The sequence below is a fragment of the Lissotriton vulgaris genome, chromosome 5 (assembly GCF_964263255.1).
Source record: "Lissotriton vulgaris chromosome 5, aLisVul1.2, whole genome shotgun sequence".
Lineage (NCBI taxonomy): Eukaryota > Metazoa > Chordata > Amphibia > Caudata > Salamandridae > Lissotriton > Lissotriton vulgaris.
The window spans coordinates 64,787,298-64,807,906 of record NC_141693.1 but is presented as its reverse complement, the minus strand read 5'-3'; the positions used below and the strand labels follow the sequence as shown (position 1 = coordinate 64,807,906).

General features: G+C 47.6%; 1 protein-coding gene across 1 annotated transcript in view; it reads left to right on the top strand.

Annotated features, from left to right (window-relative positions):
* Window positions 1–20,609, top strand: part of LOC147710180 (E3 ubiquitin-protein ligase TRIM39-like) — a 164,295-nt gene that overhangs the window by 89,753 nt on the left and 53,933 nt on the right. The window lies entirely within an intron of this gene.

Below are 20,609 nucleotides of genomic sequence, written 5' to 3'. Positions count from 1 at the left end.
GAAAGGTATGCAACACAAAATAGTAGTCTGTTCATTAGCACAGCAAAGTTCGACCTTGAAGAAATAAACGTACAGAAGGCACATTATCAGCTGCTTTCGGTGAGGCAGACCCTGAGTGAGGGAGTAGTAAGTTTTGATCATTGCTAAATACAAAATGGTGCAGCAAAAGCTAACTTAAGTTGTACAGTGCACAGAGAATTCGGCAAAAACACTTTCCAATCCAACAGGGTTTGAGCACTGCCAGACCAAAGATCAGGGGGAGGAGGGACACCAGTCGGAGAGGTGATAAGGATCATGCTGGTTGTGGTCGTTTGCCTTTGGTGCCCTAAGGTCTGTACTACTATGGCTCGGAAAAGGCCAAGGATATCCCTTTTTGCACTGGACTCCCAGGATAGCAAAGTCTTGCATTCAAATGTTTCTGATGGAGCTAGAGTGCTGGGCAAGAACTCAGAACTCAGAAGTCATCAGTCATCCATCAGACACAATAATGTTGTCTAGCCCAGTACTTATTTTTAGTAGGAAAGAAAATGTTTTAAGCCCACAACAAAAAAATACCACCAGTTCAATAAATGTACCATTATATTGTTGCACTGTACAAGACCCAGATTGCGCAGCAGACCTGTTGATCTCTACCCTCTGTAGGAGTTCTAATGACTACGGTCCCTGGTGTCATATCAACATAGGTATTAATCAAGCACAGACTCTGGGTTACCCCACTGACTACTGTGTAGATCAATCAAAATCTTTATTTCGGTTGGTAAAACCATAAAAGAGCAACCACACAAATCACAGTTGTACATACTAAGCTAAAGAAGCGCATTCAGGGGACAAAAACGACACAAATTTGCATGATAAACCAGCATAGAAAAGACAGAAATAATTAATTTCCCGGATAATACATAGTTAAGAACATTCTGTCAAAGCGAGCAAGGGCTACAAGGCCACGGTCGTTTAAAGGCTAAAGTGCTGGTGCATTAGCAGATAGTATACAGATCAATTGCCAAAATTGCAGCCCATACATTGAACAACTAGGGATCTAAATCAACAATAGACACAAATTTAAAATACGTAAAATATAAACATAAAATTGGGTATTTACAATATAAAATATCTCATTAGGGATTAAAACATATTTGTCTGGTCAGTACAATCTCCATTTTTCAATCAGGGCCAGACAACGGTGATAGCTGCGCCCTCCTTCTAATCGCCCAAAAGTGGACCCGGAATTTCTCAGTGGCGCAGTCAAAAAGGGGTCTAGCATCTGACTTTAGTATGCGTAAGGTGTCTTTGGAGCTTCGAGTCCCTAATTGCCTGCACACAGGAGTTAGCCAGTTTCTCCTTCGTTTTGCATAGGCTGTGCTGGCAAAAAAGACATGGCCTATAGATTCCTGTGGACATAAGCAGGAAGCACAGCCCTTAGGTTGAGATTTGTTATCCTGCCAAGAATTAGTAAAGGCGGTAATTGGTAAGCTACCGTGCCTAAACTGTGTATACAGTTTCCTGTCAGCTGGTACCTTGATGATGTCGAAATAGATTTCTCAGTGACGCTTAGTTTTCAAATTAATGAATGCATCAGTTAGGCTGCCATTTTGTTTTTTCCGAAGATTATTCTGATCAACCCATGCCCACTACATACGTTTTATATGGCCCCTAGAATAGGGTGGTGGGTGGCCAATAGCCTGATTTGGCAAACCAATGCTGGACAGGAGAACATCTACATGTTTAATGCAGCCAATTTGTTTGGTGGTATCCAAATTTGAGACATCAATAAGGGCTGCGGCATCAACTGCCAGATCAGGGGTAGGGACCAATCTGTGCCAAAACAGTGGGCGGAGCCTTGCAAGGTCACTGATGGACTTAATACCCAGATCAAGCTTGAGAGGAAGTTGAGGAGTACTTTGTGGAAGGATACCAAATAACTGGGGAGCTTATTTTCCACAAGTGCGAGGTCATTTGCAGTTACTGTGCCCAACAACTCTGCCCCATAGAGAGCACTACTCACGGCCTTACAGCTGTACAATTTGAGAGCAGATGCCACTGGCTTAGTATATGATAGGCAATGCTCCCGCACTAAAACCCCGGTTAGTTGTGAAAATTTCCAAAAAGCCTTTCCTAGATGATTCCTCCAAGCCATTCCTTCAGACAGCTTGATACCCAAATAGTCGAATGAGCTGTCCTTCTCAAGCTGAACGTAGTCCAGCAACAAAGTACCCTCAAAGGATTTGTGAGGGTTCAGCATCATTAGCTTGGTTTTAGTGGTGTTAATGACCAAGCCCCTCTCCTCGCGAAAGGCCTTAAAATGGTTTAATCGTTTCTGGAGGCCCATGGGAGTTTTGGAAATCAACAGGGTATCATCGGCGAATAAGAGTGGGAATTATGTTTTTCGCCAAGGACGGAGAATCAGCAGATATGGAGCACAGGAGGCAGCTACCTGGTTGACATACAGGGAGAAAAGGGTTGGGGCTGAACGCATCCCTGACTGACCCCCCGCTGGATCTGAAAAGGCTCCGTGGTCTGTTCCTCGTTCCCTCATCTCACTCTGGCAAAATTATCTTCATGCAACCTGATCAAGATTTCCAGGATAGCCAGAGGCATTCCCATGTCCCTAAGCACCCGCCAAAGTAAATCGCTGGGCACGAGGTTGAAGGCTGTTTTTAAATCTATAAAGGCAAAGTATAGGCTACACTTGCCCAACACAACTACCTTCCAGTATAATGTAACAAGATGAAATAATTGATCGATTGTGCCAGTCTTCCGCTGAAATCCTGCCTGGAGTGGAGAGAGGATATCATTCTCATCCATCCAGTCCTGGATCTTAGTCCAGATGGAGCGACAGAAGACCTTTTGGGTACAATCGATCAAGCTAATTGGATGGTAATTGGAAGGCATTGACCTATCCCCTTTATTAAAGATTGGTATTACTTCGGCCCCTTTGCATGAGTCTGGGGTCCTCCCCCCGCCAGCGATGTCATTGGCCAGTGTCATAAAGTATATTGCCCAGTGGTCCCTATCCTCACGGAAAATATCGCCATGGAGGCTTGGGGCTTTTGCAGTTATAATTGCATCTATAGAAGACAACATTTCCTCTTTGGTAAATGAAAGGTTACATACTGGGTGACCTATATCATAAAACAACTGGGGTCCAACAGAGTTGGGAATCCTAGTCTCCCACACTACCAGGTCCAGGATCCACCTCCTGGTCTTGTGAGTGTCCCACAGAGAATCGGAAGGCGGGAGATAGTAGCAGCAGCGGTGCTGAGCGGAACCAGGAGCCGCGGCCGATATTTGCCGATAACCGTGAGAAAACAGCGGGAAAACAGCGGGAGAAGCACCGGGAAAACAGCGGGTGAAGGACCGGGACCAGGATCGGGTCTGGGACCCGCGGGGAGGGCCGAGTGGTGCCGTGGAGGGCTGTGAGAGAAGCAAGCAGCCCCGGGGGAGCATTTACTCGCCCCATTTACCCTGGACATTTACTCTGGGCACATCCATAAAGCCAAGTCCATCAAGCCGAGTGGGCAGATGAGTGGGCATTGGGGCTAGAGGATGCCGAGAGCCTGATAGGAGCAACACTCATCCCCAGCCCAGCCCCGTTCAAATGAGAGGTGCTAAGGCTCGGAGGCACAGCGGCATAGTGGTACAGCAACCAACAAGCGGCGAGGGGAGGCAGCACAGTACAAGCACCGGTAAGTGGGTGAGTAAGAAAGAACTCAGAAAGCCAGTCCGCTCACACTCACCGCCGCCTCCACCCACTCACCGGCACTTGCATATCCCTCATATCCACGCGCAGCTCGGACCTAGCTTGGCCCCACCAAGTAGTGCAGGGGAAATTAGAAAGGAGAAAGGGGTTATCGCCTCTTTGCGAAAAGATAAGGCTCAGGCCGGTGTTCGTTTTCCTGATTTTAGAGAATATCACCAAGCTTTTTCTCTGAAACAAACGGCTCGATGGCTTTCTTCTACTCTTCCCTTTCATCCTCCCATATGGCTAACCATGGAATCTTCCTTTATTTCTCCTTTCAATTTCCGTGAATTTTTGTCATTCACGTCTTACCCGGCTCGCCTTCACATCCCTATTATCTCTCATTGTCGTACTCTCCTTCACCCTTTCTTGTCCTCGTTGTATCCTTCCCTTCTTTCCTCTCACGAACAGCCTATCTGGTATAACTCACTTCTTAAAATTCGCAATCGCACCATCTATTGGAAAGTCTGGCACTCTTGAGGATTGTGTTGGATCTCTCAACTGCTCTCGCATGGTGTCCCTCTCTCCTTTTTGGAACTTAAATCCTCTTTCTCATTACCCCCTAGTGCTCGTTCCCAATATTACTTGCTTCACCCTGCTCTTACTCTTTACCACCAGGCACTACCGCCTTCCAGTGATATTCCTTTGGATCGCCAGTCCACTTCTTCATTAATAGCATCTTCTCCCTCTGCATCTTCCCTTTATAATTCCTTCCGCTGTACGTTGGATAGAGTAAAATCCAAAATTGAAATCGCGTGGGAATCTGATCTATCTCAGGATTGGCCGGTTCATCTCTGGGATAAAGTCTGGTCCAAACTTCATAAGACCTCTAGAGCTGCTCACACTACCCAAACTTTATACTTTATTTATACTAGAACTTTACTTACCCCTCTTGCTTTGTCCCGTTTCTCGCCAGAGACTCTTTCTATATGTTGGTCTTGCTCCTGTTCCTCCGCAGACCTTAAACACATGCTGTTCGATTGCCCGCCTATATCTCAATTTTGGAAATCAGTTTGGACTCAAATGCAAAAGATTTTCCAGTTTCAGATTTCTCTCTCCCCTTCTCTAATCTTTCTAGGTTCTTTTAACTGATCTCCCTCACTCTCCCCGCCATTACTAGCTCCTTGACCTATTGATAGCTGTCGCTTTCCACACTGTCACTTCTAACTGGAAACAAGCTATGAATGTTTCACATCGCTCCCGGTGGAATGCAGTCTGTTTTAATCACCACCTGGACACCAACTTTGTATCCCCCATCTCCTTGGCTGTTAAACGAGATCTCATTTGGCTTCCCTTGGTAACTTATCTTTCCTCCTCTGCTCCAGAGAGCTCCTCCCCAGACCCTGACAGTCGAAGTACGCAAACCACCATCAATCAATCAATCATTCAAATTTATATAGCGCGCTACTCACCTGGAAGGTCTCAAGGCGCTGGGGGGGAGGGGTCCGCTACTGCTCGAAAAGCCAGGTCTTGAGTTGTGTCCTGAAGGAGAGGTGGTCCTGGGTCAGCCGTAGGTGGATGGGGAGGGAGTTCCATGTCTTGGGTGCCAGGTAGGAGAAGGATCTTCCTCCGGCGGTGGCTCTGCGAATACGTGGTACGTTGGCGAGGGCGAGGCTGGACGATCGCAGCTGGCGGGTGGGCGTGTAGAAAGTGAGGCGGTTGTTAAGTTACTTGGGGCCCAGGTCGTGGAGAGCCTTGTGTGCGCGGGTGAGGAGTCTGAACATGATCCTCTTGCTGATGGGGAGCCAGTGCAGGTCTCTCAGGTGGTCGGAGATGTGGTTGTGGCGGGGGATGTCCAGGATGAGTCGTGCGGAGGCGTTCTGTATGCGCTGGAGTCTTTTCTGCAGTTTGGCAGTGGTTCCAGCATAGAGGGTGTTCCCGTAGTCCAGTCAGCTGGTGACGAGTGCCTGGGTGATAGTCTTCCTGGTTTCGGTGGGGATCCATCGAAAGATCTTACGGAGCATGCGGTGTTGAAGCAGGATGACGAGACGGCGTTGACTTGTCTGCTCATTGAGAGGGAGGAGTCCAGGATGAAGCCCAGGTTTCGTGCGTGGTGCGTTGGCTTGGGAGTGGAGCCCAGGGCGGGGGGCTACCAGGAGTCGTCCCAGGCGGAGGGAAAACGATCCCAGGATGAGGACTTCCGTCTTGTCTGAGTTCAGTTTCAGGCGGCTGGTCTTCATTCACTCTGCGACGTCGTTCATTCCTTCCTGGAGGTTGGCTTTGGCGGTGGCGGGGTCTTTGGTGAGGGAGAGGATTAGCTGTGTGTCGTCGGCGTAGGAGATGATGTTCAGGTTGTGTTGCCGTGCGATTGCTGCGAGGGGGCTCATGTAGACGTTGAAGAGAGTGGGGCTGAGAGAGGATCCTTGAGGTACGCCGCAGATGACTTCGGTGGCCGCGGATCAGAACGGGGGCAGGCAGACTCTCTGGGTTATTCCGGCGAGGAACGAGATGATCCACTCCAGTGCCTTCTCTTGGATTCCGATGTTGCTGAGGCGCTGTATTAGGGTGCGGTGGCAGACAGTGTCGAACGCCGCACAGAGGTCCAGGAGGATGAGGGCAGCTGTTTCCCCGTTGTCGAGCAGGGATCTGATGTCATCAGTGGCTGCGATGAGGGTGGTCTCGATGCTGTGGTTGGCTCGGAAACCGGACTGTGAGGGGTCGAGGGATCTGTTCGTCTCGAGGAAGGCGGTGAGCTGTTTGTTGACGGTCTTCTCAATGACTTTGGCCGGAAAAGGGAGGAGCGAGATGGGGCGAAAGTTCTTGAGGTCGGTAGGGTCCGCTGTTGGTTTCTTCAGGAGGGCGCTGAGCTCGGCATAATTCCAGCTCTCCGGGAAGGTGGCGGTGGCGAAGGAGATGTTGATGATGTCTCGGAGTTGGGGTGCGATGATGGAGTCTGCCTTGTTGAAGACGTGGTGGGGACAGGGGTCAGTTGGGGATCCGGAGTGGATGGTGTTCATCGTGCGGGTGGTGTCTTCGGTGCTGACTGGGGTCCAGTTGCGTAGGGCGTTAGTTCGGTGGTTGGGTGCTGGGCGGTGCGCCTAAGCTGTTGTGTATGTCGGCGATCTTGCGGTGGAAGAAGGAGGCGAGTGAGTCGCAGAGGTCTTGGGAGGGAGTGATGTCGTTGTTTCCCGCGCTGGTGTTGGAGAGCTCTTTGACGATGCTGAAGAGTTCCTTGCTGTTGTGGGTATTGTTGTCCAGTCGTTCTTTGAATGTTGTCCTTTTGGTGGTGCGGATCAGCTGGTGGTGTGTGCGGGTGGCGTTCTTGAGGGCAGTCATGTTTTCTGTAGTCTGGTCGTGACGCCAGGCTTTTTCAAGGGTGCAGCAGTTTTTTCTTGGATGTTTTGAGTTCGTCGGTGAACCACGAGGCTTTCTTTGCTGCCTGGTCTGCTGGGAGGGTTCTTTAGTGGTGCGAGGTCGTCGGCGCAGTTGGTGAGCCACTGTGTGAAGATGCGGGCTCCTTCGTTGGGGTCCATTGCGCTGGCTGTAGGGTTCTGGCTGAGGGAGGTGGTGAGCTGGTCGGCGGTGATCTTGCTCCAGCTCCTGCGGGGAACCTGTTGCGGGTGGTGGTGGGTCGTGGTTCTCCTGAAGCTGAAGTGGACGCAGCTGTGGTCAGTCCAATGGAGTCCGGTGGAGTGGCTGAAGGAGATGTGCTTGCTGGAGGAGAAGACGGGGTCAAGCGTGTGGCCGGCGTAGTGGGTGGGGGTGTTCACCAGTTGCTTGAGTCCGAGGTTGTCCAGCAGGGTGGTGGAGTTGTTGTCCTTGTTGTTCTCCAGGTGGAAGTTGAGGTCCCCCAGGAGGATGTAGTCAGAGGAGCTGAGGGCGTGCGGGCTGATGAAGTCTGCGATGGCTTCGCTGAATTGTGTGCGTGGTCCCGGGGGTCTGTAGATGAGGGTGTCTCTGAGGGTGGTGTTGGGGTCGGTGTGTATCTGGAAGTGAAGGTGCTCGGCGGCGGTGAAGGTGTCGTCGGAGTTGGTCGTGATGCGGATGGTGTTCCTGTGGACGATGGCGATGCCTCCTCCGGTCTGGTTGACGCGGCCCTCCTATTGCCTTTTCCCTAAAATTGCGATTTCCACTATTACTCTACGGTGCATATGCTTTCTATATTTTTTATTTTTGTTCATGTTATTTTTCATGCTCATCATATTTGCTTTTATGAACTTATAATGCATTGTTTATTTCCCTTTATGTATTTTATATTCTCTAAGGTTCTCCTATAAGATGTATTTTATTGTCATATCCATTTTCCTGTTTTTTCCTTTCTCTCCCCTCTCTCTTTTTCTTTTCTTTCTTCAATAAAATCAAACTTAAAAAAAAAAAAAAGAAAGGAGAGAGGGGAGAGACTGTCGCCAGGAGCAAAGGATGTCTGGCTGGTGGTGGCCATCGGCTGTAGGAGTCAAGGCTTTTCTTTGCCTCTGGCCCGACTGCTTGATGAGGAGTGCGTGCCCAAGCTGCGCCTAAGCAGCGCCTAAGCAGCGCCCAAGCAGTGCAAGTGGGAGAGTGGAAAGAAGCAGAAGCATAAGAGTGCTCACAGGAAACAGCACTCACCGAAACAAAAAAAAAACAAGTGAGTGCCTTTCACAAGTCTCCACGGGTTTTAAGACCCTTCCCTGTGCGCAGAGGGCAATGCTTAAGGGAAAACTGCTCAATCCAAATTCAGTCTTGTCAACAAGGGCTCATTACTCACTACTTTTAAACACCCGGCAGCTTACCAACCATTGATATGTCTGCCGGGAGGACTGAAGAGCCGGAAGAGGCCACAGTGGGCAACCCCCAAGCACCTCGATTATATCAGGCACTCATCCAGCTCGACATTTAAAGCTCCCCGCCTGGGAGAGGAAGCAACCTTCTGCCCAATGAAGGGGACCAAGACCAGGTTCAGGAATAAGACACATGGTCACAGGGAGATCAAAAGTCATCCCCTTCTGGCGGGTGTAAAATAATAATCATAGACGAAAACAGCACATCATGTAAAAAAAGGAGGACCGACCTGACTCTGACCTCGGGAAGCTCACAACAGCGACAGCCTCTCGGATCGGAACGAAGCCGAATGACCTGCTGCACACCCTCTCACAGATCAAAGCCTTGATCCATCGGCCCCAGGAGGAAGACATGTCAGAAGGCATCGAGGACAAAGATCCAATGCACACTAGTCCGCGCAACTCCTCACAACCAAGCTCAAAGGTCTCATCAATTGGAGGGCAAAACCTCGACTCACCAGAGACAGGAGATTTTACCAACTCCTTTTTACAAAAACTAGAGGAGACAATCTAAAGAACTTTGGAACTTACTCCCCTCCGTATTGGGAGAGGGGACGTGGCAGTTAACCAGGGCAAAGAAAGAGCAGCGAGGTTCCCATCGACAGGCCGAAAGGACCGAGATGAGCAAGACAACCAAGGAAACATTTCCCCTCTGACAACCACCAGAGAAGCTCAGAAATCATAGCTAAGGCCCTGATATGGCAAGCAACTAAAATGGAGCTCCAAGTTGACCTTCTACTATCAATAGCCCAGTGCCTAGAGAAGCAGGGCCGCAAACTGGATGAATTGGAGGCAACAATCAAATATAATCAGACCATGATAGCTTGGACAAGCCCAATCGCAGAAATAATAGAAAAGTGGGCTGAATTGCCAGAAATTCTGAGGGATATAGTGGCACTAGCCAAGAGCAGGGGTGAATCATCAAAAACACCAGGAACAATGGAATCACTGGTAAATGGCAATCTTAAAGTGGACTTCAAGGGCGAACACGTCGGAACGAGGGAGATGGTAACAAAAACTCTAGAGAATGAGAAGCACAGCCAAGTTACACTGGCATCCCCGACAAAGAGCAACATCGAGGAAGCACTGGCAGCATCTGAGACAAAGGAAGTCGAAGAACAGTAAAAAAAACATGGAGGGGAAACAGAAGCCAGAACAGAACCACCACTAAAAAGGAGGGCAAACGAAAAGCTGAAGAAACAGCTGAAGAGAACAAAAATGAAAAGAAGATCCATCCTACCAGTAATGTTGAACAGTCGCAGATCTGAGGAGAAAAGCAACTCACTACCACTCGACCCGATTTTTAATTCCAAACAGAAGATCATGAGCCAGAGTGTATCGGGAAACAAAGGAAAAACCGAAGAAATAAGAAGGGAAGGTGTAATACTTCAAGGCAGGGTTCAAGAAAACCAGGCGGACCAGGCTGACCTATCACACCCCGCAGTGTCATCATCAACAACAGCCCTGGTAACAACAAAGAACATCAGTAAGGGCAAGGAGGACACTGCTACACAAATAAGGCTCAACGACCAATTGCAAATGGATGGTTGCAAAGGTCGTATAGAGCACACCGCATCATCACAGATGGAGCAAAAGCATATTGTTATCACTCTGGGTAACAACATCCGGGCAGATGATGAACACCATTGGCGAACCCTGATCAAACCCCACCACAGTTTGAAATCAAGTAGCAAGCGCAATTGGGGGGTAATACAAACAAGCAATCATGCGGACCCATCTTCATTCTATGAGGTGGCGCTCACCCCCAGGTACCACATGACAGGGCCTCACGACATCTTAAATATAACCAATATCCTCCGACTCTTTGGCCACGTTCAATCACTATCTCAGATCACTTCGGAAAACCTAGAGTGGGTAAAGTTCAAAAGGTCCCTAGGAGATAGCCACGGCGATTCAACTATTCTGGGCTTCTGCGAGCAATCCCTCCAACAGGCAGTCCTCGGTGAAGCTCAACAATTCGCCAGTTTGGGCATAGAAGTAACAGACCCACTCAACCTAATCACCCCTTTGTCCTCATACCTCAAACCTCAAACATAGGGGCAGGGGCCAATATCCATCCTGAAAGGTACCATTCACAATAGGAAACTAGGTGAATTTACCAACAAACACCCTAAAACACCAATAAATGTTTCTATCTTTCAAAGTGACAACTTACGAAGAGTGCTAATGGGGCAAACGAATCAGCCAACAAGAAGTGACAGCTGGCAACAGCACCCCTAGCAAAAACCAGCTGGTGTGGGAAGATCAATACCAAGGCCAAATCTTGGATCTCCACCCTGACTTAACCCTCATATCATGGAACATCGCAGGGTTAAATAAAAAAGCAGGGTTTAAGGAAGTACAGGACTACTTTGCAAAAGGGGACATTATCTGCTGTCGGGAAACTTGGTCAATGACTTCAACACCAATAGTGGGCTTTCACGAACATCGGATTAATGAAACAAAAAAAACATCTTCGGACGTCCATCGGGGGTCTTTCTATTTTTATAAGCCACGCAAGAAAACTAAAGCCCACAGAAATAAGAGTAAACTCCCCAGACCTGCAGGTAATGACAATAGCTGGGCTAAGGGAGGGCCATCTGCTGCTCATTAACTGCTATTTCAACCCTGCTCTGACTGCGGCCAGTATGACATCTTTCACCAACACGCTGGAGGATATATTAATAAAATATGAGCACTACAACATAATCATCGCAGGAGACTTTAACTTGAGAGGCTTGGAAAACGCCCCGGGCAAACAAAATAAACAGCAAAAGGCAGGCACATTGCTTGGTCTTCTTAAAAATGTTAAACTCCACTCAACCCACTTTCTGATGAAATCAAGATCACCCTCGCGGTGCTCCAAACCATCGTTCCGGAATATATCGACTATAGATTACATTTTAATCAACGAGAAAACAGCGGAAAGGCTGGAAGATTTCCAGGTCGATGACAGAGGGGAAAGCGAGCACAGGTCTCTATGTGCAAGATTCAATTTAGGTATGGAAGCAACAGACCTCCAGAAAATGTTGGGAGAAACCACAGGGGATGAACGCTTCAGAGATATCAAAAGAATAAGAGGATCACGGGAGACCGACTTAAAGATGGTTGGTTGCTTGGAGGAACAAACAGAGGATCTGTGGCAGAAGCTGGGTAAAAAACCCTGAAAAAATAAATCTGTCATAAGGCTCACTTTTCATAGAACCAACAGACATCGTACAGCCTGAGACAATGCAAAGGTGCGCTGATGAAGGCACTTAGAAGAAGGAAGAAAAGAGGAACATCGGCAGAGGGAGCCTCCATAGCAACACTAAGAGCCGCTTTCAGGAGTAAAGTAAGGGAGCAGAAGAGGAAAGAGATGGAACAAAAATGAATCCCGATACTTGCCCTGCTAAAGGAAAAGAATAATGCGAAACTATGGAGGTATATTAATCGCCTGAGCGCTCAACCCAGGAGCAAGGAGAACAACATTGAAAGCAACGAGCGGGAAGAGTACGTCAGGGGATTATATACCAAAGGTACATTAGTTACTCAGCACGACCCTTTGAACATTCAGGAAACAGGCTCCCACATTGTCACTCCCCCCAGGCACACAGAAGTGGGAGGACAAAGTTTCTTGAGGACGGGGATTCACAGAAGCTGAAATAATGATGGAGATCAGGAAAATGAGGAATGACGGGGCACCAGGCCCAAATGGCATTCCAGCCATGGAGTTTTAAAACAGCCCAATCATTCTTTACCACAGCCCTCACCCCCTTACACAATTTTTCATATGCAACGGCAACAATTCCACACTCATGGAAAGGATGCATCCTCTTCCCCATCCACAAAAAAGGCGACCACTCTAACCCCGCAAACTATAGGCTAGTAGCCCTGCTGGATGTAGAAGTCAAAGCTTTTGCCAAACTACTACTGAGAGAGTTAGAGGACTGTGCTAATAACAACAAAATATTACCATTCTTTCAAACCGGCTTCAGGAAAAACAGTGCAACAACCGATAATATTATGGCCCTCGCCTACCTCTCAAAACGGGCTGTTAAACTCAGGCACCCTCCGCTGTTCTGCTGTTTTATTGTCTACAGTACGGCTTTCAATAAAGTCGGTAGGGGCAAACGCTGGAGAAAAATGTCATCCTGGGGTGTACCCCCCAAGTTATTGAAAGCCATCATATCCCTTCACGAGGGACCTGGGTACAAGTCAAATTAAGCCCCACAGCTCTATCTGCAAAAGTCTAAACCAACAACGGACTGAAGCAGGGATGCCTCCTGGCCCCCCTATTTATACGGCAGATATGGGGAGAGCCCTGAAAAAGGCAAGTCTAGTTCCACCATACTGGGCACGACGAGCATGGCAATTCTACAATATGCAGATGATACTGTAGTGATGGACCATACAAGAGTGGGCCTCCAAAGAGCACTTAAAGAGTTGGGGGAGTATAACAAGGAGAATCACCTGACAGTTAATCAAGGCAAAACAAAGATAATGATATTCGGCAGATACCCGCACAAAAAACAAGTAGTCTGGAAGTTGGGAGATCACCAAATTGGGACCACTTCAGCCTATAATTATCTTGGTGTTTGGCTAAATGAGAGGGCAAAACCGGCAGCTCATTCAAAACATCTAACTGCTAAAATCAACAACATCATTTTATCAATGAGGCACTAAGTCTATGCTTGACTAGCTCCACAGCAGACCCCATGCTGAAGGTCCTCAGGGCAAAACTAATCCCGGCTGTTAACTACGGTCACTTGGCGTTCCCAGGAGCTTTAGATAAACTTATAGCTGCAGCGCAGGTCAAAGCCCACAAGATTGTGCTGCAAGCACCTAGGAATCCAAGATTACGACTGGAATTAGGCCTCTGCAGACCTGAACAGGCCCTCCAGGGAGATCTAATAAAATATTATATCAGAGTACTCAAAGCACCGCACAACTCTCTCATATACCATCTTGTAACAATTTTTAGAGAAGAGGACTCCCCCTGGTTCACCAAGCTGGACAAAGCAATAGAGACCCTAAACATAGATTCCAAGTTTGTCCTTAACAGACATCCCGCTTAAGGCTTGGTCAAACACCATGAGACGGCAGGTCCGCTCCATCTCGTACGAAAAGGATCTAACTGCACTCCGATACAACACCTACACGAAGGTACTGAACGAATCTTACATCTTGGGGAAAGCCCAACCATACCCAAGTGAAGCACTAGGGGCCCAAGCACGCAAAAAAATCCTCTTCATGAGGCTAATGTCACTTAGAATTGGGGACTTCAACCCGGCATGGGCACGAACAGATGGAGCTGTTTCATGCCGCCTATGCAATTACCAACGGGAATCCTGGCTCCTCTTACTATGCTGTTGCCCCAAACTCGCCTGTGACCGACAGAGGCTGCTTCGTCCCATTTTCAGAGCTCTTGGCATTAGAACCTGCAAGGAGGCGTCAGACTGGTGCTTTTCAGAAATAAAAACCCACCATCTGGCAAGAGCGGCAACATTCACTTACCAGATTGGTCAAGCACTAGACACCAGACTATAATCATTTCCTTCCCATGAAAGTCAGGGCCAGATTAATGCGCCATCAAGGTGTCACCGTAACACTCACGAGCGAAGAAGACCTTGGCTTCCACCTCAAGCACTATGACCGGAACAATGCCACATTAAAATTAAGCTCCTGGACTACAAGCAGAAAGGTCCTTGCAACACAGGTCTGACTGCTGGAAACGGGGTTTTAAATTTCACAGGAGGTCCTGGGAGGGGGGAGGGGTGGGAGGGTAAGGGGGGCTAGGTTTTAAAATTAGTTTTTACTGTAATGGTTTTAAATAATCGAACAGTCAATAATAATAAATCAATCAATCACTAAAAAACTGGGGTCTGTCATGAGTGTTGATAAGGAAGTACAGGTCACTAAAGTGCTTGTGCCACTCAACAGCTGGGATTGTTATTAGCCAAAGGGTGCGATCTTTCGAAGTTGCCCCCCTTGGATAGAAGGGACCAGAACATCTTGCCATCAGAATGCAGGATGGCCTCTCATTCTCTCTTCTAGATTGAGCCTGTTCATATTCCTTTCTGACTTCTCGTATCGTGGGTGTATCCCTATTTCTAACAGCTGCAGAGAGTCTCCCTCTTAGCACCATGCATTGTACCACAAGTTTGAACCTATGGTCTCCCCTGTTTTGGCCTGATCTTGTGATCGTGAACATAGAAGAAACTGGCCAGATGGTCGAAAAAGTCTCTATGCTGAATACTGCAGCTCGTCTGTATAATCGTGTCATCTGTTGCTGCTGACAGAATCTCCAGGTGCTTTTCTAAATAATTTTTAAGTACGGTAGTTTAGTCTTGAAATAATCTGCCATTTGAGCTGACATTTGTCATTAGTAGGTATAAGCTCCTTAGTACTCAGTGGAATCACAGTAACCCTCCCCCTCTCGTCCCATGGGTGTTCGATGGTCAGGCTAAGGGGATTGTGGTCGCTTTCACAAGACGGGATAATGACCATAGATCAGTTAAGTGGCCTTTGCCTCAAAAGTAAAAACTATATTGTTCAGCCTGCAGATTTCTCCTCCCTGCAATACCTACTCAGTGGTGGCGTGCTTGGAGTACCCGTTCCTGGATCAGAGGCGTCTGTTGTGCGGAGCTGTAGGGCAGCCTCATTCGAGCCAAGGACTGCTAGCACTAATCAGATCCTAAGGTCTCCACAGCGCCACTTGTCTTTGACAGTTTTGGGCTTCCAGGACAGGTGCTCACAGATTCTTTGTGATAAATGTTACAACCGCAGGGTCGAGTCATCAGCAAAGGGTCGTCCTTGGCAGTTGCGACTTCCCAGCCCTGGTCAGTGATCGTTGATGGTGGGTCTTCTAAGTGCAGTTCTGACGTCCGGCATCAACGACACAATGTTGATTCTTCTTGAATGGTTTGGCACAGCTCACTGTGGGAACTGCTCAGGGAGACTGGGAGACCCCAAACCACACAGATCGCCCCTATCCTCTCTCCGACCGGCAGTCAACTTTCTCTGAGTGTTTCTCTTGCTGAGAATATACTGGGCTTCTCTCTTGGACAGGCTGTACTCTCATCACGTGACGCTCTCCTTCCGTCTCTCACCTGGCAAACTTCTAGGTGCTAGACTGACCCTTGGCTCTTCCAGCAAACAGTGCTGACATCAGGTGCTGTTCCCTCACCTCTGTTATGCAGACACCAGCCTTGGTCACACAGCAATCCTAGTACCGTACAAAGCACTCCCATCCTTGGTCAAGAAGAACTTGGAATTTGAACAAAGTGGGGTGAATGGGGTCCTACTTTATTGTACTCCTTTTGCAGACGAAGGGCCCAGATCTACTCTCTAAAGCTTTAAAACTGGTTTGGTTAGATCCTCTTGCAAATTTCATTTTTGGATGTTTCTCAGACACAGCCTTTGTGCAAGGTGATGACAATCACAATAGGCAGCATGATGCTAGATTCAACAGGAGTACCCAAAACAGGGGCACAATGAAGTGTGAGATCTCTTCACCGGAAGTCATCAGCCTTCCTGAAGCTGTTGTAAAAGACAAATGAAAGGACAGGCTCTGCCTAGAAATTTCCACAGGAATGCAGCCAATACACGTCCATTGTCTTGGAAAGCTGTATCCATCCTCCACCTTGTACCATGCTAAACCAGAGGGTATGGGAAGTAGTGTCATCTTGTTATGAGGGCACGCTTGGTGTGCCTTTCCCGGTCACCAAATGGGTACTGTTCTGGGCTTCAGGGAGCTTTAACATTACAGTTTTGCACAACACAGGAACACATTCCTTATTAGCACTGACAATACAAGTACACAACCCTCTACCAAGGAGAGAGGTAAGAAGTGCAACCATCTGCCAGGACTAGTGCTACAATACAAGAACACAACACTACCAGGACTGGTGTCACATCACTGGAGATACACCTCTCTCCACTGCTGAAACCCCTATTCCTGCTGGGGTGAGATATACCACACCTGATACAACACAGGCTCCTGCTCTAAGCCGCAGTGTGACATACATCACCTGATAACACACAGGCTCCCGCTCTAAGCTACAGTGTGACATACCTCACCTGATAACACACAGGCTCCTGCTCTCAGCCACAGTGTGACATACATCACCTGATAACACACAGGCTCCTGCTCTAAGCTACAGTGTGACATACCTCACCTGATAACACACAGGCTCCTCCTCTAATCCACAGTGTGACATACCTCACCTGTTAACACACAGGCTCCTGCTCTAAGCTACAGTGTGACGTACCTCACCTGATAACACACAGGCTCCTGCTCTTAGCTACAGTGTGACATACCTCACCTGATAACACACCGGCTCCTGCTCTAAGCCACAGTGTGACATACCTCACCTGATAACACACAGGCTCCTGCTCTAAGCCACAGTGTGACATACCTCACCTGATAACACACAGGCTCCTGCTCTAAGCCAGAGTGTGACATACCTCACCTGATAACACACAGGCTCCTGCTCTAAGCCACAGTGTGACATACCTCACCTGATAACACACAGGCTCCTGCTCTAAGCCACAGTTAGACATACCTCACCTGATAACACACAGGCTCCTGCTCTAAGCTACAGTGTGACATACCTCACCTGAGAACACACAGGCTCCTGCTCTAGGCCACAGTGTGACGTACTTCACCTGATAACACACAGGTTCCTGCTCAGTGTGACATACCTCACCTGATAACACACAGGCTCCCGCTCTAAGCTACAGTGTGACATACCTCACCTGATAACACACAGGTTCCTGCTCTAAGCCACAGTGTGACATATCTCATCTGATGACACACAGGCTCATGCTCTAAGCCACAGTGTGACATACCTCACCTGATAACACACAGGCTCCTGCTCTAAGCCACGGTGTGACATACCTATCGTGATAACACACAGGCTCCTGCTCTAAGCCACGGTGTGACATGCCTCATCCACGGAGCCACGGCTAGGGTCAGTCAAGCACTGGAAATCTCCTGCTTTTGATACTATTAAGCACTACAACCCCACCGTACTGAAGGCTCATGATGCTAACATTTTGTTTGGCAGCAAGTACTCATTGCAGACACTTGTGAAACAAAGAAAATTAGTAGGCACATATTAGTCCTTCTAGCCTGACTAAACATAATTTTGTTTAATAGTTACACCATGACGTGAGTAAGGTGGGGTTCTGTGCACCCTGTCCTGAAGAAGAAGCCTAGCTTCGAAACATGTCGAAGCACACGTGAGGTGTTATACTTTAACATACAAAATACCTCCACCACACCCCTTTTAACAATACCAGCACGGAGGCCCATTAAATTTAGCAGACCTCACGTGCCAGGTATTTTTTAACGTTCACTTTTTTCACTTTCGACCCCACAACTCACTTAACATCCAATACCTCCACACACCACACATAGCCAAAAATTTAGTGGTCCCACGTAATCGTCGGTTAGTAGAACGCCGCATCCCGTAGAGGGGTGCGAAGACCCCAATGATGAAGCATGACACCAAGGGCCCTTTTGGTGTGTGAGGGGTATTTAAAGAACACTGTGTGCTCCATACCATTGTAGGGACCACCTCACAACATCCTTGTGTGGATTCTTTCTGTTTAAGTATACCTCATCTGATAACACGCAGGCTCCTGCTCTAGGCTACATTGTGGGGAAACAACCTTTACAACGCAGACATTACACGGTGATACCTTCACAACGCGGTTGTTACAACGACTGCGTTTTTGCAATGCAGTGCCATTACACCGTCTTGCTCTAGATGGCGCTCTAGAATAAGGAATAGTATGATTTACTATTCCAACACCTCTTCTCGTTTTGAACCGGACAGCAAGACAAAAAGTTTGGGAGATACATATCCCATTCACTTATTCTACAATTTCTCCTCCTATTTTGAAACTATATGCCAAGATATTGTGGAACTTTACAGCTATATGCTAATACTCATCTGACAATTTTTCACGCTTTTTCAATGCTATACGCCAAGAACTTGTGGAACATGTCTGTTACATTTTAAAGCTCTGAAGAAGTCCCAGGGACGAAACGCGTCAGCTATCAAATGTGTGCTGTGATTGTAAGTGTCCATAATCTGTCCCAGGTAAGAAGATGGTATCTCCCAAATGAAACACGTTGTTAGGCGAATGTTGTTCTTTTATTCAGTATAAATCCCTTTCAAATCATACATCCTCATCATTGATATTCCTTCAATCAATATTTAAACATTGCAGTTTTCTTATTCGGCCCTATGCATTTCGGTACGCATAGGTACCTTCATCAGGGGCCAATGTCTGTACTATCTGTTTAATGTACTTGAGATCATTTTTTATCGTTTTATATCGTCAAATAAGCTTTTGGACAGCTGAAACGTGATCAATTTATTGTTGATCCTCGATTTACAAGCAAAATGATCTTGTGCCGTGTGTATCACCGTCCGTAATTATCCCGCGTGCAGTGTCGCGTTGTAGAACGCAACACTGCACACGGGATTATTGCATAGGGCCGAATAAGAAAACTGCAATGTTTAAATATTGATTGAAGGAATATCAATGATGAAGATGTATGATTTGAAAGGGATTTATAATGTCATTGAATATGTCGATATGATGACAATCGATATTGAGTTAAAAATGCACAGCATAAAATGATGAATAAGAATTAAAATGGTTAACAGTTTCATTGGTTGAGAATGTGAAAGAAATTTCTTTTTGAAGTGGTTAAGGTGAAGACACACCAAGTGCACAGTGCGCGCCTAGGTAGGTTTGTTGACCTGCCATAACTTACTAAGCTACAGAGTGACATACCTCACCTGATAACACACAGGCTCCTGCTCTAAGCTACAGAGTGACATACCTCACCTGATAACACACAGGCTCCTGCTCTAAGCTACAGAGTGACATACCTCACCTGATAACACACAGGCTCCTGCTCAAGGACACAGTGTGACATACCTCACCTGATAACACACAGGCTCCTGCTCAAGGACACAGTGTGACATACCTCATCTGATAACACGCAGGCTCCTGATCTAAGCCACAGTGTGACATACCTCACCTGATAACACACAGGCTCCTGCTCTAAGCTACAGAGTGACATACCTCATCTGATAACACACAGGCTCCTGCTCTAAGCTACAGAGTGACATACTTCATCTGATAACACACAGGCTCCTGCTCTAAGTCACAGTGTAACATACCTCACCTGATAACACACAGGCTCCTGCTCTAAGCCACAGTGTGACATACCTCACCTGATAACACACAGGCTCCTGCTGTAAGCCACAGTGTGACATACCTCATCTGATAACACACAGGCTCCTGCTCTAAGCTACAGTGTGACATACCTCACCCGATAACACACAGGCTCCTGCTCTAAGCTTCAGTGTGATATACCTCACCTGATAACACACAGGCTCCTGCTCTAAGCTACGGTGTGACATACCTCATCTGATAACACACAGGCTCCTGCTCTAAGCTACAGAGTGACATACCTCATCTGATAACACACAGGCTCCTGCTCTAAGCCACAGTGTGACATACCTCACCTGATAACAAACAGGCTCCTGCTCTAAGCTACAGAGTGACATACCTCACCTGATAACACACAGGCTCCTGCTCAAGGACACAGTGTGACATACCTCACCTGATAACACACAGGCTCCTGCTCAAGGACACAGTGTGACATACCTCATCTGATAACACGCAGGCTCCTGATCTAAGCCACAGTGTGACATACCTCACCTGATAACACACAGGCTCCTGCTCTAAGCTACAGAGTGACATACCTCATCTGATAACACACAGGCTCCTGCTCTAAGCTACAGAGTGACATACCTCATCTGATAACACACAGGCTCCTGCTCTAAGTCACAGTGTAACATACCTCACCTGATAACACACAGGCTCCTGCTCTAAGCCACTGTGTGACATACCTCACCTGATAACACACAGGCTCCTGCTGTAAGCCACAGTGTGACATACCTCATCTGATAACACACAGGCTCCTGCTCTAAGCTACAGTGTGACATACCTCACCCGATAACACACAGGCTCCTGCTCTAAGCTTCAGTGTGATATACCTCACCTGATAACACACAGGCTCCTGCTCTAAGCTACGGTGTGACATA